The 13817-nt window shown below is 42.5% G+C and overlaps 10 non-coding genes across 10 annotated transcripts; all 10 read right to left on the bottom strand.

Annotated features, from left to right (window-relative positions):
• Positions 1-73: 73 nt before the first annotated feature.
• On the bottom strand, positions 74-146 carry trnai-gau (transfer RNA isoleucine (anticodon GAU)). The gene has a single exon. It is a non-coding gene; the product is annotated as a tRNA-Ile (tRNA).
• A 553-nt stretch (positions 147-699) lies between these two features.
• On the bottom strand, positions 700-772 carry trnai-gau (transfer RNA isoleucine (anticodon GAU)). Its single transcript has one exon. It is a non-coding gene; the product is annotated as a tRNA-Ile (tRNA).
• Positions 773-2362: 1590 nt separating this feature from the next.
• Positions 2363-2435, bottom strand: trnai-gau (transfer RNA isoleucine (anticodon GAU)). The gene has a single exon. It is a non-coding gene; the product is annotated as a tRNA-Ile (tRNA).
• A 240-nt stretch (positions 2436-2675) lies between these two features.
• Positions 2676-2748, bottom strand: trnai-gau (transfer RNA isoleucine (anticodon GAU)). Its single transcript has one exon. It is a non-coding gene; the product is annotated as a tRNA-Ile (tRNA).
• Positions 2749-3614: 866 nt separating this feature from the next.
• On the bottom strand, positions 3615-3687 carry trnai-gau (transfer RNA isoleucine (anticodon GAU)). Its single transcript has one exon. It is a non-coding gene; the product is annotated as a tRNA-Ile (tRNA).
• A 1658-nt stretch (positions 3688-5345) lies between these two features.
• On the bottom strand, positions 5346-5418 carry trnai-gau (transfer RNA isoleucine (anticodon GAU)). The gene has a single exon. It is a non-coding gene; the product is annotated as a tRNA-Ile (tRNA).
• Positions 5419-5658: 240 nt separating this feature from the next.
• Positions 5659-5731, bottom strand: trnai-gau (transfer RNA isoleucine (anticodon GAU)). The gene has a single exon. It is a non-coding gene; the product is annotated as a tRNA-Ile (tRNA).
• A 553-nt stretch (positions 5732-6284) lies between these two features.
• Positions 6285-6357, bottom strand: trnai-gau (transfer RNA isoleucine (anticodon GAU)). Its single transcript has one exon. It is a non-coding gene; the product is annotated as a tRNA-Ile (tRNA).
• A 240-nt stretch (positions 6358-6597) lies between these two features.
• On the bottom strand, positions 6598-6670 carry trnai-gau (transfer RNA isoleucine (anticodon GAU)). Its single transcript has one exon. It is a non-coding gene; the product is annotated as a tRNA-Ile (tRNA).
• A 240-nt stretch (positions 6671-6910) lies between these two features.
• Positions 6911-6983, bottom strand: trnai-gau (transfer RNA isoleucine (anticodon GAU)). The gene has a single exon. It is a non-coding gene; the product is annotated as a tRNA-Ile (tRNA).
• Between the last annotated feature and the right edge of the window lie 6834 nt (positions 6984-13817).

Raw genomic sequence — 13817 nt, 5'->3', positions numbered from 1 at the left:
TTTTTACCAGTTCACTTTCCTAACATGGGCTGTTGTTCCCTCTTGACAAACATCCACAATTCATAGTAGTCTTATCCGAAACCCGGGATTGAACCAGTGACCTTCAGATCATCAGTCTGACGCTCTCCCAACTGAGCTATTTCGGCTAGGAAGGGCTAAAATGGCCGTTTTCATTTGGAAAGTAAAACCAGGAGCTCGCTCCTTGGAGCGGAGAAGACAAAGCTGGGGAGCCAGATAAAGGCCACAAAAATGCAATATTTGACGGTTGTAGCCTCCTGTGTTTTCATTCATCTAGGTTTTTGGAGATAATTCCTTTTTACCAGTTCACTTTCCTAACATGGGCTGTTGTTCCCTCTTGACAAACATCCACAATTCATAGTAGTCTTTGCCGAAACCCGGGATTGAACCAGGGACCTTCAGATCTTCAGTCTGACGCTCTCCCAACTGAGCTATTACGGCTAGGAAGGGCTAAAATGGCCGTTTTCATTTGGAAAGTAAAACCAGGACCTCGCTCCGTGGAGCGGAGACGACAAAGCTGGGGAGCCAGATAAAGGCCACAAAAATGCAATATTTGACGGTTGTAGCCTCCTGTGTTTTCATTCATCTAGGTTTTTGGAGATAATTCCTTTTTACCAGTTCACTTTCCTAACATGGGCTGTTGTTCCCTCTTGACAAACATCCACAATTCATAGTAGTCTTTGCTGAAACCCGGGATTGAACCAGGGACCTTCAGATCATCAGTCTGACGCTCTCCCAACTGAGCTATTTCGGCTAGGAAGGGCTAAAATGGCCGTTTTCATTTGGAAAGTAAAACCGGGAGCTCGCTCCTTGGAGCGGAGAAGACAAAGCTGGGGAGCTAGATAAAGGCCACAAAAATGCAATATTTGACGGTTGTAGCCTCCTGTGTTTTCATTAATCTAGGTTTTTGGAGATAATTCCTTTTTACCATTTCACTTTCCTACCAGCCTCGTGTGTTTTCATTAATCTAGGTTTTTTGAGATAATTCCTTTTTACCAGTTCACTTTCCTAACATGGGCTGTGTTTCCCTCTTGACAAACATCCAAAATTCATAGTAGTCTTTGCCGAAACCCGGGATTGAACCAGTGACCTTCAGGGCTAAAGGGCTAAAATGGCCGTTTTCATTTGGAAAGTAAAACCAGGACCTCGCTCCGTGGAGCGTAGACGACAAAGCTGGGGATTCAGATAAAGGCCACAAAAATGCAATATTTTACGGTTGTAGCCTCCTGTGTTTTCATTAATCTAGGTTTTTGGAGATAATTCCTTTTTACCAGTTCATTTTTCTAACATGAGCTGTTGTTCCCTACTGACAAACATCCACAATTCATAGTAGTCTTTGCTGAAACCCGGGATTGAACCAGTGACCTTCAGATCTTCAGTCTGACGCTCTCCCAACTGAGCTATTTCGGCTAGGAAGGGCTAAAATGACCGTTTTCATTTGGAAAGTAAAACCGGGAGCTCGCTCCTTGGAGCGGAGAAGACAAAGCTGGGGAGCCAGATAAAGGCCACAAAAATGCAATATTTGACGGTTGTAGCCTCGTGTGTTTTCATTAATGCAGGTTTTTGGAGATAATTCCTTTTTACCAGTTCACTTTCCTAACATGGGCTGTTGTTCCCTCTTGACAAACATCCACAATTCATAGTAGTCTTATCCGAAACCCGGGATTGAACCAGTGACCTTCAGATCTTCAGTCTGACGCTCTCCCAACTGAGCTATTTCGGCTAGGAAGGGCTAAAATGACCGTTTTCATTTGGAAAGTAAAACCAGGACCTCGCTCCGTGAAGCGCAGACGACAAAGCTGGGGAGCCAGATAAAGGCCACAAAAATGCAATATTTGACGGTTGTAGCCTCCTGTGTTTTCATTAATTTAGGTTTTTGGAGATAATTCCTTTTTACCAGTTCACTTTCCTACCAGCCTCGTGTGTTTTCATTAATCTAGGTTTTTTGAGATAATTCCTTTTTACCAGTTCACTTTCCTAACATGGGCTGTTGTTCCCTCTTGACAAACATCCACAATTCATAGTAGTCTTTGCCGAAACCCGGGATTGAACCAGTGACCTTAAGATCTTCAGTCTGACGCTCTCCCAACTGAGCTATTACGGCTAGGAAGGGCTAAAATGGCCGTTTTCATTTGGAAAGTAAAACCAGGACCTCGCTCCGTGGAGCGGAGACGACAAAGCTGGGGAGCCAGATAAAGGCCACAAAAATGCAATATTTGACGGTTGTAGCCTCCTGTGTTTTCATTTCTTTAGGTTTTTTGAGATAATTCCTTTTTACCAGTTCACTTTCCTAACATGGGCTGTTGTTCCCTCTTGACAAACATCCACAATTCATAGTAGTCTTATCCGAAACCCGGGATTGAACCAGTGACCTTCAGATCATCAGTCTGACGCTCTCCCAACTGAGCTATTTCGGCTAGGAAGGGCTAAAATGGCCGTTTTCATTTGGAAAGTAAAACCAGGAGCTCGCTCCTTGGAGCGGAGAAGACAAAGCTGGGGAGCCAGATAAAGGCCACAAAAATGCAATATTTGACGGTTGTAGCCTCCTGTGTTTTCATTCATCTAGGTTTTTGGAGATAATTCCTTTTTACCAGTTCACTTTCCTAACATGGGCTGTTGTTCCCTCTTGACAAACATCCACAATTCATAGTAGTCTTTGCCGAAACCCGGGATTGAACCAGTGACCTTCAGATCATCAGTCTGACGCTCTCCCAACTGAGCTATTTCGGCTAGGAAGGGCTAAAATGGCCGTTTTCATTTGGAAAGTAAAACCAGGAGCTCGCTCCTTGGAGCGGAGAAGACAAAGCTGGGGAGCCAGATAAAGGCCACAAAAATGCAATATTTGACGGTTGTAGCCTCCTGTGTTTTCATTAATCTAGGTTTTTTGAGATAATTCCTTTTTACCAGTTCACTTTCCTAACATGGGCTGTTGTTCCCTCTTGACAAACATCCACAATTCATAGTAGTCTTTGCCGAAACCCGGGATTGAACCAGGGACCTTCAGATCTTCAGTCTGACGCTCTCCCAACTGAGCTATTACGGCTAGGAAGGGCTAAAATGGCCGTTTTCATTTGGAAAGTAAAACCAGGACCTCGCTCCATGGAGCGGAGACGACAAAGCTGGGGAGCCAGATAAAGGCCACAAAAATGCAATATTTGACGGTTGTAGCCTCCTGTGTTTTCATTAATCTAGGTTTTTTGAGATAATTCCTTTTTACCAGTTCACTTTCCTAACATGGGCTGTTGTTCCCTCTTGACAAACATCCACAATTCATAGTAGTCTTTGCCGAAACCCGGGATTGAACCAGGGACCTTCAGATCTTCAGTCTGACGCTCTCCCAACTGAGCTATTACGGCTAGGAAGGGCTAAAATGGCCGTTTTCATTTGGAAAGTAAAACCAGGACCTCGCTCCGTGGAGCGGAGACGACAAAGCTGGGGAGCCAGATAAAGGCCACAAAAATGCAATATTTGACGGTTGTAGCCTCCTGTGTTTTCATTCATCTAGGTTTTTGGAGATAATTCCTTTTTACCAGTTCACTTTCCTAACATGGGCTGTTGTTCCCTCTTGACAAACATCCACAATTCATAGTAGTCTTTGCTGAAACCCGGGATTGAACCAGGGACCTTCAGATCATCAGTCTGACGCTCTCCCAACTGAGCTATTTCGGCTAGGAAGGGCTAAAATGGCCGTTTTCATTTGGAAAGTAAAACCGGGAGCTCGCTCCTTGGAGCGGAGAAGACAAAGCTGGGGAGCTAGATAAAGGCCACAAAAATGCAATATTTGACGGTTGTAGCCTCCTGTGTTTTCATTAATCTAGGTTTTTGGAGATAATTCCTTTTTACCAGTTCACTTTCCTACCAGCCTCGTGTGTTTTCATTAATGCAGGTTTTTAGAGATAATTCCTTTTTACCATTTCACTTTCCTACCAGCCTCGTGTGTTTTCATTAATCTAGGTTTTTTGAGATAATTCCTTTTTACCAGTTCACTTTCCTAACATGGGCTGTGTTTCCCTCTTGACAAACATCCAAAATTCATAGTAGTCTTTGCCGAAACCCGGGATTGAACCAGTGACCTTCAGGGCTAAAGGGCTAAAATGGCCGTTTTCATTTGGAAAGTAAAACCAGGACCTCGCTCCGTGGAGCGTAGACGACAAAGCTGGGGATTCAGATAAAGGCCACAAAAATGCAATATTTTACGGTTGTAGCCTCCTGTGTTTTCATTAATCTAGGTTTTTGGAGATAATTCCTTTTTACCAGTTCATTTTTCTAACATGAGCTGTTGTTCCCTACTGACAAACATCCACAATTCATAGTAGTCTTTGCTGAAACCCGGGATTGAACCAGTGACCTTCAGATCTTCAGTCTGACGCTCTCCCAACTGAGCTATTTCGGCTAGGAAGGGCTAAAATGACCGTTTTCATTTGGAAAGTAAAACCGGGAGCTCGCTCCTTGGAGCGGAGAAGACAAAGCTGGGGAGCCAGATAAAGGCCACAAAAATGCAATATTTGACGGTTGTAGCCTCATGTGTTTTCATTAATGCAGGTTTTTGGAGATAATTCCTTTTTACCAGTTCACTTTCCTAACATGGGCTGTTGTTCCCTCTTGACAAACATCCACAATTCATAGTAGTCTTATCCGAAACCCGGGATTGAACCAGTGACCTTCAGATCTTCAGTCTGACGCTCTCCCAACTGAGCTATTTCGGCTAGGAAGGGCTAAAATGACCGTTTTCATTTGGAAAGTAAAACCAGGACCTCGCTCCGTGAAGCGCAGACGACAAAGCTGGGGAGCCAGATAAAGGCCACAAAAATGCAATATTTGACGGTTGTAGCCTCCTGTGTTTTCATTAATTTAGGTTTTTGGAGATAATTCCTTTTTACCAGTTCACTTTCCTACCAGCCTCGTGTGTTTTCATTAATCTAGGTTTTTTGAGATAATTCCTTTTTACCAGTTCACTTTCCTAACATGGGCTGTTGTTCCCTCTTGACAAACATCCACAATTCATAGTAGTCTTTGCCGAAACCCGGGATTGAACCAGTGACCTTAAGATCTTCAGTCTGACGCTCTCCCAACTGAGCTATTACGGCTAGGAAGGGCTAAAATGGCCGTTTTCATTTGGAAAGTAAAACCAGGACCTCGCTCCGTGGAGCGGAGACGACAAAGCTGGGGAGCCAGATAAAGGCCACAAAAATGCAATATTTGACGGTTGTAGCCTCCTGTGTTTTCATTTCTTTAGGTTTTTTGAGATAATTCCTTTTTACCAGTTCACTTTCCTAACATGGGCTGTTGTTCCCTCTTGACAAACATCCACAATTCATAGTAGTCTTATCCGAAACCCGGGATTGAACCAGTGACCTTCAGATCATCAGTCTGACGCTCTCCCAACTGAGCTATTTCGGCTAGGAAGGGCTAAAATGGCCGTTTTCATTTGGAAAGTAAAACCAGGAGCTCGCTCCTTGGAGCGGAGAAGACAAAGCTGGGGAGCCAGATAAAGGCCACAAAAATGCAATATTTGACGGTTGTAGCCTCCTGTGTTTTCATTCATCTAGGTTTTTGGAGATAATTCCTTTTTACCAGTTCACTTTCCTAACATGGGCTGTTGTTCCCTCTTGACAAACATCCACAATTCATAGTAGTCTTTGCCGAAACCCGGGATTGAACCAGTGACCTTCAGATCATCAGTCTGACGCTCTCCCAACTGAGCTATTTCGGCTAGGAAGGGCTAAAATGGCCGTTTTCATTTGGAAAGTAAAACCAGGAGCTCGCTCCTTGGAGCGGAGAAGACAAAGCTGGGGAGCCAGATAAAGGCCACAAAAATGCAATATTTGACGGTTGTAGCCTCCTGTGTTTTCATTAATCTAGGTTTTTTGAGATAATTCCTTTTTACCAGTTCACTTTCCTAACATGGGCTGTTGTTCCCTCTTGACAAACATCCACAATTCATAGTAGTCTTTGCCGAAACCCGGGATTGAACCAGGGACCTTCAGATCTTCAGTCTGACGCTCTCCCAACTGAGCTATTACGGCTAGGAAGGGCTAAAATGGCCGTTTTCATTTGGAAAGTAAAACCAGGACCTCGCTCCGTGGAGCGGAGACGACAAAGCTGGGGAGCCAGATAAAGGCCACAAAAATGCAATATTTGACGGTTGTAGCCTCCTGTGTTTTCATTTCTTTAGGTTTTTTGAGATAATTCCTTTTTACCAGTTCACTTTCCTAACATGGGCTGTTGTTCCCTCTTGACAAACATCCACAATTCATAGTAGTCTTATCCGAAACCCGGGATTGAACCAGTGACCTTCAGATCATCAGTCTGACGCTCTCCCAACTGAGCTATTTCGGCTAGGAAGGGCTAAAATGGCCGTTTTCATTTGGAAAGTAAAACCAGGAGCTCGCTCCTTGGAGCGGAGAAGACAAAGCTGGGGAGCCAGATAAAGGCCACAAAAATGCAATATTTGACGGTTGTAGCCTCCTGTGTTTTCATTCATCTAGGTTTTTGGAGATAATTCCTTTTTACCAGTTCACTTTCCTAACATGGGCTGTTGTTCCCTCTTGACAAACATCCACAATTCATAGTAGTCTTTGCCGAAACCCGGGATTGAACCAGTGACCTTCAGATCATCAGTCTGACGCTCTCCCAACTGAGCTATTTCGGCTAGGAAGGGCTAAAATGGCCGTTTTCATTTGGAAAGTAAAACCAGGAGCTCGCTCCTTGGAGCGGAGAAGACAAAGCTGGGGAGCCAGATAAAGGCCACAAAAATGCAATATTTGACGGTTGTAGCCTCCTGTGTTTTCATTAATCTAGGTTTTTGGAGATAATTCCTTTTTACCAGTTCACTTTCCTAACATGGGCTGTTGTTCCCTCTTGACAAACATCCACAATTCATAGTAGTCTTTGCTGAAACCCGGGATTGAACCAGGGACCTTCAGATCATCAGTCTGACGCTCTCCCAACTGAGCTATTTCGGCTAGGAAGGGCTAAAATGGCCGTTTTCATTTGGAAAGTAAAACCGGGAGCTCGCTCCTTGGAGCGGAGAAGACAAAGCTGGGGAGCTAGATAAAGGCCACAAAAATGCAATATTTGACGGTTGTAGCCTCCTGTGTTTTCATTAATCTAGGTTTTTGGAGATAATTCCTTTTTACCAGTTCACTTTCCTACCAGCCTCGTGTGTTTTCATTAATGCAGGTTTTTGGAGATAATTCCTTTTTACCATTTCACTTTCCTACCAGCCTCGTGTGTTTTCATTAATGCAGGTTTTTGGAGATAATTCCTTTTTACCAGTTCACTTTCCTACCAGCCTCGTGTGTTTTCATTAATGCAGGTTTTTAGAGATAATTCCTTTTTACCATTTCACTTTCCTACCAGCCTCATGTGTTTTCATTAATCTAGGTTTTTTGAGATAATTTCTTTTTACCAGTTCACTTTCCTAACATGGGCTGTTGTTCCCTCTTGACAAACATCCACAATTCATAGTAGTCTTTGCCGAAACCCGGGATTGAACCAGTGACCTTCAGATTTTCAGTCTGACGCTCTACCAACTGAGCTATTACGGCTAGGAAGGGCTAAAATGGCCGTTTTCATTTGGAAAGTAAAACCAGGACCTCGCTCTGTGGAGCGTAGACGACAAAGCTGGGGAGCCAGATAAAGGCCACAAAAATGCAATATTTGACAGTTGTAGCCTCCTGTGTTTTCATTAATTTAGGTTTTTTGAGATAATTCCTTTTTACCAGTTCAATTTCTTACCAGCCTCGTGTGTTTTCATTAATCTAGGTTTTTTGAGATAATTCCTTTTTACCAGTTCACTTTCCTAACATGGGCTGTTGTTCCCTCTTGACAAACATCCACAATTCATAGTAGTCTTTGCCGAAACCCGGGATTGAATCAGGAACCTTCAGATCTTCAGTCTGACGCTCTCCCAACGGAGCTATTTCGGCTAGGAAGGGCTGAAATGGCCGTTTCATTTGGAAAGTAAAACCAGGACCTCGCTCCGTGGAGCGTAGACGACAAAGCTGGGGAGCCAGATAAAGGCCACAAAAATGCAATATTTGACGGTTGTAGCCTCCTGTGTTTTCATTAATGCAGGTTTTTGGAGATAATTCCTTTTTACCAGTTCACTTTCCCACCAGCCTCGTGTGTTTTCATTAATCTAGGTTTTTTGAGATAATTCCTTTTTACCAGTTCACTTTCCTAACATGGGCTGTTGTTCCCTACTGACAAACATCCACAATTCATAGTAGTCTTTGCCGAAACCCGGGATTGAACCAGGGACCTTCAGATCTTCAGTCTGACGCTCTCCCAACTGAGTCTCTACACAGGAGTCTCTATATCCCATAGTGGGATACCGAAACAAATGTTGAAAGAGAACTATGGGTTAAGAAATTAACCCTGGTTCTCTGAAACATGAGTGAGGTATCTCACCAGATCATTCTCCTTGCCTGGAGCGAGGAAGAGGTGTACTTTGCTCAGATTGAATAGACGACATGATGCCCCGGACTTATAAGGAGCAGGAAGTCACTCCTCCATGATCAGTCCGACACGTCTGTCTGCCAGTCAGGACTGGCGTAGTGGAAAATTGCTTCTGGGGAGAAGCGCAGGGGCCATGTCCCATAGTGAGATACCTCACTCGTGTTTCAGAGAACCGGGGTTAATTCCTTAACCTATAGTTCATGCACGATATTGCTAGTATGGGATGTCATACAGCTTCATGTCAAAAGAGGCGAACTATCCCTTTAAAGCAGCTCCTTTAAAGCCGAAGTTTTTGTGTTTTTTGCTTGTTTTTTATCATGTTTTGTCTGTGTTTACTTTGTTATGTTATTTTCCGAGGGTTTCCCTTTTTATTTTATTTATTTTATTTCTACGTTTTTACATTTTACATCTGTTCATAATTTTCATTCATTTTTATTTGTAAATATTAGCATTTTAGCTCAATAGCTCCTAGGTATTGTGATGAATTGACTCCAAATCAGTGTGGTATCATGTAACTACACTGGCTGCATGAGATACACCTTTTATTTTTACTATTTATATCTGTTCATAATTTTCAATAACTTTATACACAGTAGCTCATCTCTGCTTTAAATATCACATTTTTAAAATTTTATTTTATTTTGAAAACATGAAGTTGGTACACGCTGCAGTCGTCCTCTCCGTGTGTTAACTGTAAAGTCTGCAATACGAGTGCACTTGAAATGTTGGAGTGTTTTGCGAATGTCTGTCGAATATCCAACTTAAAACTAACTTCACTGAAGTGAAAGAAGGTATAGACTTTGAAAATTCACACAGCAAGACCAAAATCAAGTATGATCGAATCTAAAACCTGTAAATGGCTGGATCTGTGGCTGGGTCAGAATCTGTGGAGCATTTTTCCCTGTCATAATGAATACTTAGAGTTTGATGGTAGTGGTAAGTATTCTTAAAAAAGGTAACATTTGTGAATGGGCAGCATGAATTCTAGAAAGAAACAACTAAAAGTATGAGTGAAACTCCGACAGCACTTTCACAGACAACCAGTCTCTTTCGTATCCGCTTTGGGACTGAAGCTCCAGCGTGCTTCTCCCCGCTTAAAAATTCGGCTGCCACAACATCTCTCATGATGGACAAACACTAACTCCAATCATCACGACACAGCCCCTCATATTGACACGCCCACGTCTAATCTACCCCCAGAGACGCCGGGCAGCCTCGGAAGTGATGACTTTTTGTCGATTTAGCCAATGATGACCTAGAATTGTAGAAAAAAACTTGACTCTCCCGCCCCCTCCTGAAGCCGGGCAGCCCTCGGCTCGGAAGCCTGGCCGTTAGTGGCGGCTTCATAACATGATTTCCTCAGTGAACGGCGGCGATTTCAGAACAAATCACTTCATTAAGCTACAGGACAACATGTTGTAGTTATGAATGTAAATGCAGTATTGGACATATCTTGTGTTTTGTGAATAACTGTTTTATCGTCAATTTAACATTGAAGATGTAGCAATTTCGCCAGAGAATGGGAGAGGCTGTCCGGTGTTCAGTCGATTTCTCCTACTTGTCGAGAATTGCTACTTTGTGGTTTTGCGCAAACGTGCGCATGCACCGAGCCGATTTTCTAAGTTTCGTTTTCACGCCCATAATGTTTTGCTACCCTGCATCTGATTATTTTCTCTTTTGGAAGACATGCAAAGTAATAAAACACTTATCGTATTAACAAGCAGTTAGCTTAACATGCACAAATGGGGTGTCATTCACCATTTGATTTTTGTATTTGGGACACTTCTGTCTTTATTTAGGTGACTCTGCTCCATCATTGTCATGAATGCATTGAGAAGGGGGAGCATTATTTGACAGCGTGTTATTGGACTATAAAATTGTGCTACCCTCTTAAATATTGATTAGAAAATGTTATGAACATGCTGCCATTCATCCTACAGTGGCAGTGAGGTGATAAGTCGTCTTAGAAGAATGCATTGAGAAGGGGGAGCATTATTTGACAGGGTGTTATTGGACTATCAAAATATACTACCCTCTTAAATAAATCAATTTCATTCCACTTTTTATAATTACACACATGAGAGACAAAAACACTTACTTTATGACTTTATTTGATATACAGAGGTAGAAAACCATAAAGTTGCATTTTTTGATAGGGTAGCTTGAATCGATAGACACGCCTATCGGTTTTTGAGGCGGTAGCATTTCTCGACGAAGTAGCACAAATCGACAGAACACCGGCTTCCCGTGTTGTCTCTGAATAGCTGCGGCTGGCTTGAACATATTTCAGCTATCTTTTTCGGTCCTCTGTGTAAGGTCAGCTAATGCTTTGGACCGACATCCTAATTTTCATTTCTCGCCGTTGCCTTTTTACGACCATTTTAACGTACAGTACAGCAAAGATTGCAGTTTAAGTTTGGTTACACTCTGTGAGTTTATGAGTAACCAAATCAAGTTAAGCGGTTTGATATTTAAATCCCTTTGCATGTACGGGATCAGGCTTTAGCCTTTGAGTAGAAGGTGCTTGTCAGACAAAGTCCATTTGAAGGAGCACAAAAATAAGTAAGTAATAGTTAATGGGTTACAACACCCTTTGTGGTACTCAGGGGCGCCATAACGAGGGAGGGAGGGCTCAAGCCCCGGGGCCACAGCCAACCAGGGGCCTCGTGAGGGGCCTTGTAATATTAATAAAATAATAAACTATCGCAATCGTGGGCCTACATTAATGTACTGTTAGATAAAGTTTAGAAAAATACCGTAAATGAACGCGCAGTAGGTAGCCTGCTGTAAGCGGCATGGTGGGTGGTCCGAAACAAATCGAACTCCAACAAGTTGAGAAGTGAGGCCTCAGAATGTTGCGGTTACATTGTATCTTCATGTATCTTCTTGACACCCTTTACGGCGTGTAAAATGTTACAATTTTTAACGTCTCTCACAGCACACACTCGGAAAGAAGCAGCTACGCAGAAGTAGCAGAAGTAGCCTACACAGTTCTGATTCTGAAATTAGCAATACAATTAGCACACATTGTTTGCTAGCAGTGTTTGGTGTGTTAAACCGTGTGGATTAAAGTGGAATAATTGTGAGAAGTCCTGTGATCAAGACAGCATTTTAAGGTAAGGATCATCTGCGCTATTGGATTGGTTTATTGCGCTATGTAGATGGACTTTGTCGTAGTTGTTAGCTTGATTCTTAAAAAAAACAAAAAAAAAACACACACACAACAAAACCGTACACTTAAAACGGTGTGTCCGCGGTCATCATGTTTTACTTTTTTCTTGGTGGACAGTGTGAAATATTGCTGCAAATGGTATTTCAATGCACACGTCAAAACGACAGCGAAGTGCACATTTTCAAGATGAAGGAAGAGTTGTGTGACGCTTGAAAACAGATCGGTTAATAATACACAATTTATTTATTAATGTTTCGCATATGAGACGTAACCTGCAACTGGTCTTAATGCTTTGGGAAGGATTCAATCGACTATGTATAGCAACGGCTGTAGGTATGTCTCAAAGGTTTCGCTGCTGCCTGCTCGAGAGTGATTTTGGCAACGCTAAGCCCTGCATAGTAGTAGGACTGCTGGGTTTGTGGATTTCGGTCTGTTGATTGAGAGAACCATGGGGTTTGCGTTTCATGTATTTTCTCCATGAGCCATGGACATTTCTCTCCATGGCTCATGGTTTGGTTTACATTGTCATATGCAGCATCAACTTGTAGACTGCGTTCAGACTCCTGTGCGCTCTTAGTTAGGCACAAAGAGGCTTCCGCTGACTTAAAGAAACTTCTGCTCTGTCATGGTTTTAGGGAGGTATTTGACCCACACGCAGAGGCTCTCAGGAGGCAGAATAAAGTTTATTATAAAAAATAAAGAATGTAAGTGTCCTTTGTACTGGGGAACTGGAGAATGGTGAAGAGAAACAGGATCACTGAAACGGAAGTGGAGTTGGTGAGAAACTGGGTAACTGGGTAACTGAGAGATCACAGAGGAGTTTCCTGGTAGCAGATTACATAAGGTTAGTTCAAAAACAGAACAGAGACTCTAGGGCTGTGTTCGAAACCGCCTACTTCTCCTACTATTCCTACTAGTCATACTTTTTTAAGTTCCCCAATGTACACTAGATGCATACTAGATTCGCCGAAATGTTGAGTATTCATCATGAGGTTACTTGTCACACTCAAACTACCCAAGATGCAACGTAACATGACGTCGCCCATCGCCATTTGAACGGTCAAATTCCGTTAACGGGACGAGAGCAGTCAAAACGGCATAACCGGAAGTGCGTTGCTCACTGCGGCTAGCTTTAGTAGCGCCAAATTCGTGGGAACAAAATTGTAAATATTGTCAGGTTTTCAACACCTTGGGGGTCCAAATGACTACTTTCTCGCCTGAAAATGTTTCAAATGTTGCTAAAGTTATATATTTACAGAGTTTAGAGCTTAAGCGAAATCAGCTTTTCAGCCCGGCTGATTTCGGCTTGGGCAGCAGTGAAGTGCACTGTGTGTAAACGCTCTGCATACTGTCTGATCGATGAGTATGCCGTTTTCAAGTATGTAGTAGGCGGTTTCGAACACAGCCTAGGACTCTTATCCTGTAGCTTGATGAGTCTAGATGCAACTCAGGTGTGAGCAATCACCAGCTGGTTTGCCCTCCAGATGAGGCTCCATGGCTCCCTCTGGTGGAGAAAAGATTACCCAAATCCCTGCTTCCTAACATCCTGGACCGATAGAAATATCCTAAAAAAAATGTATTTAAATTTTTAAATACTCTTTTGAATGAGTTTAAATTAACATGAAGATGAATAGAATAAGCCATAAACTAGTGTTTGTAGCTGCCTGACAAAATGAGAATATATTTTTGATCTTTACATGTCTGTAACCTCTACATGCAGCATGCGTCCTCCAACTGGGCACTTACTGTGTGTGTAACTACCTCCTGACCAGTGTTGTATAAAGTACTGAAATCTCACACTCAAGTAAAAGTATAGGTACCCCTCCAAAATATGACTTTGGTAAAAGTCCAAGTCACTGACTGAAATGTTACTTGAGTTAAAGTCTTAAAGTATCCGAAACGTCTTGTAGTTAAGTATGAGAATTACTGTAAAAATAGATGTACTTAAGTAATGTAATGAAAAGTATAAGTAAAAAGTAAACAAGGCAAATGCAGTTTGAATGACATTTTTTATATTTTGGTAAAGTTTGAAGGTCAAATACACTTAAAATCTACACACAACCAAGTGCAGGCAAAATGTGGACCAGGTTTAGACAGAAAATACAAACTTTGTGAACCTTCAAGTAAGGTCAGTGCTGAAAATGAGGCGTACATTACACCATTA

Source organism: Odontesthes bonariensis, chromosome 3 (assembly GCF_027942865.1).
Source record: "Odontesthes bonariensis isolate fOdoBon6 chromosome 3, fOdoBon6.hap1, whole genome shotgun sequence".
Taxonomy (NCBI): domain Eukaryota; kingdom Metazoa; phylum Chordata; class Actinopteri; order Atheriniformes; family Atherinopsidae; genus Odontesthes; species Odontesthes bonariensis.
This window is presented reverse-complemented; position numbering and strand designations above follow the sequence as displayed.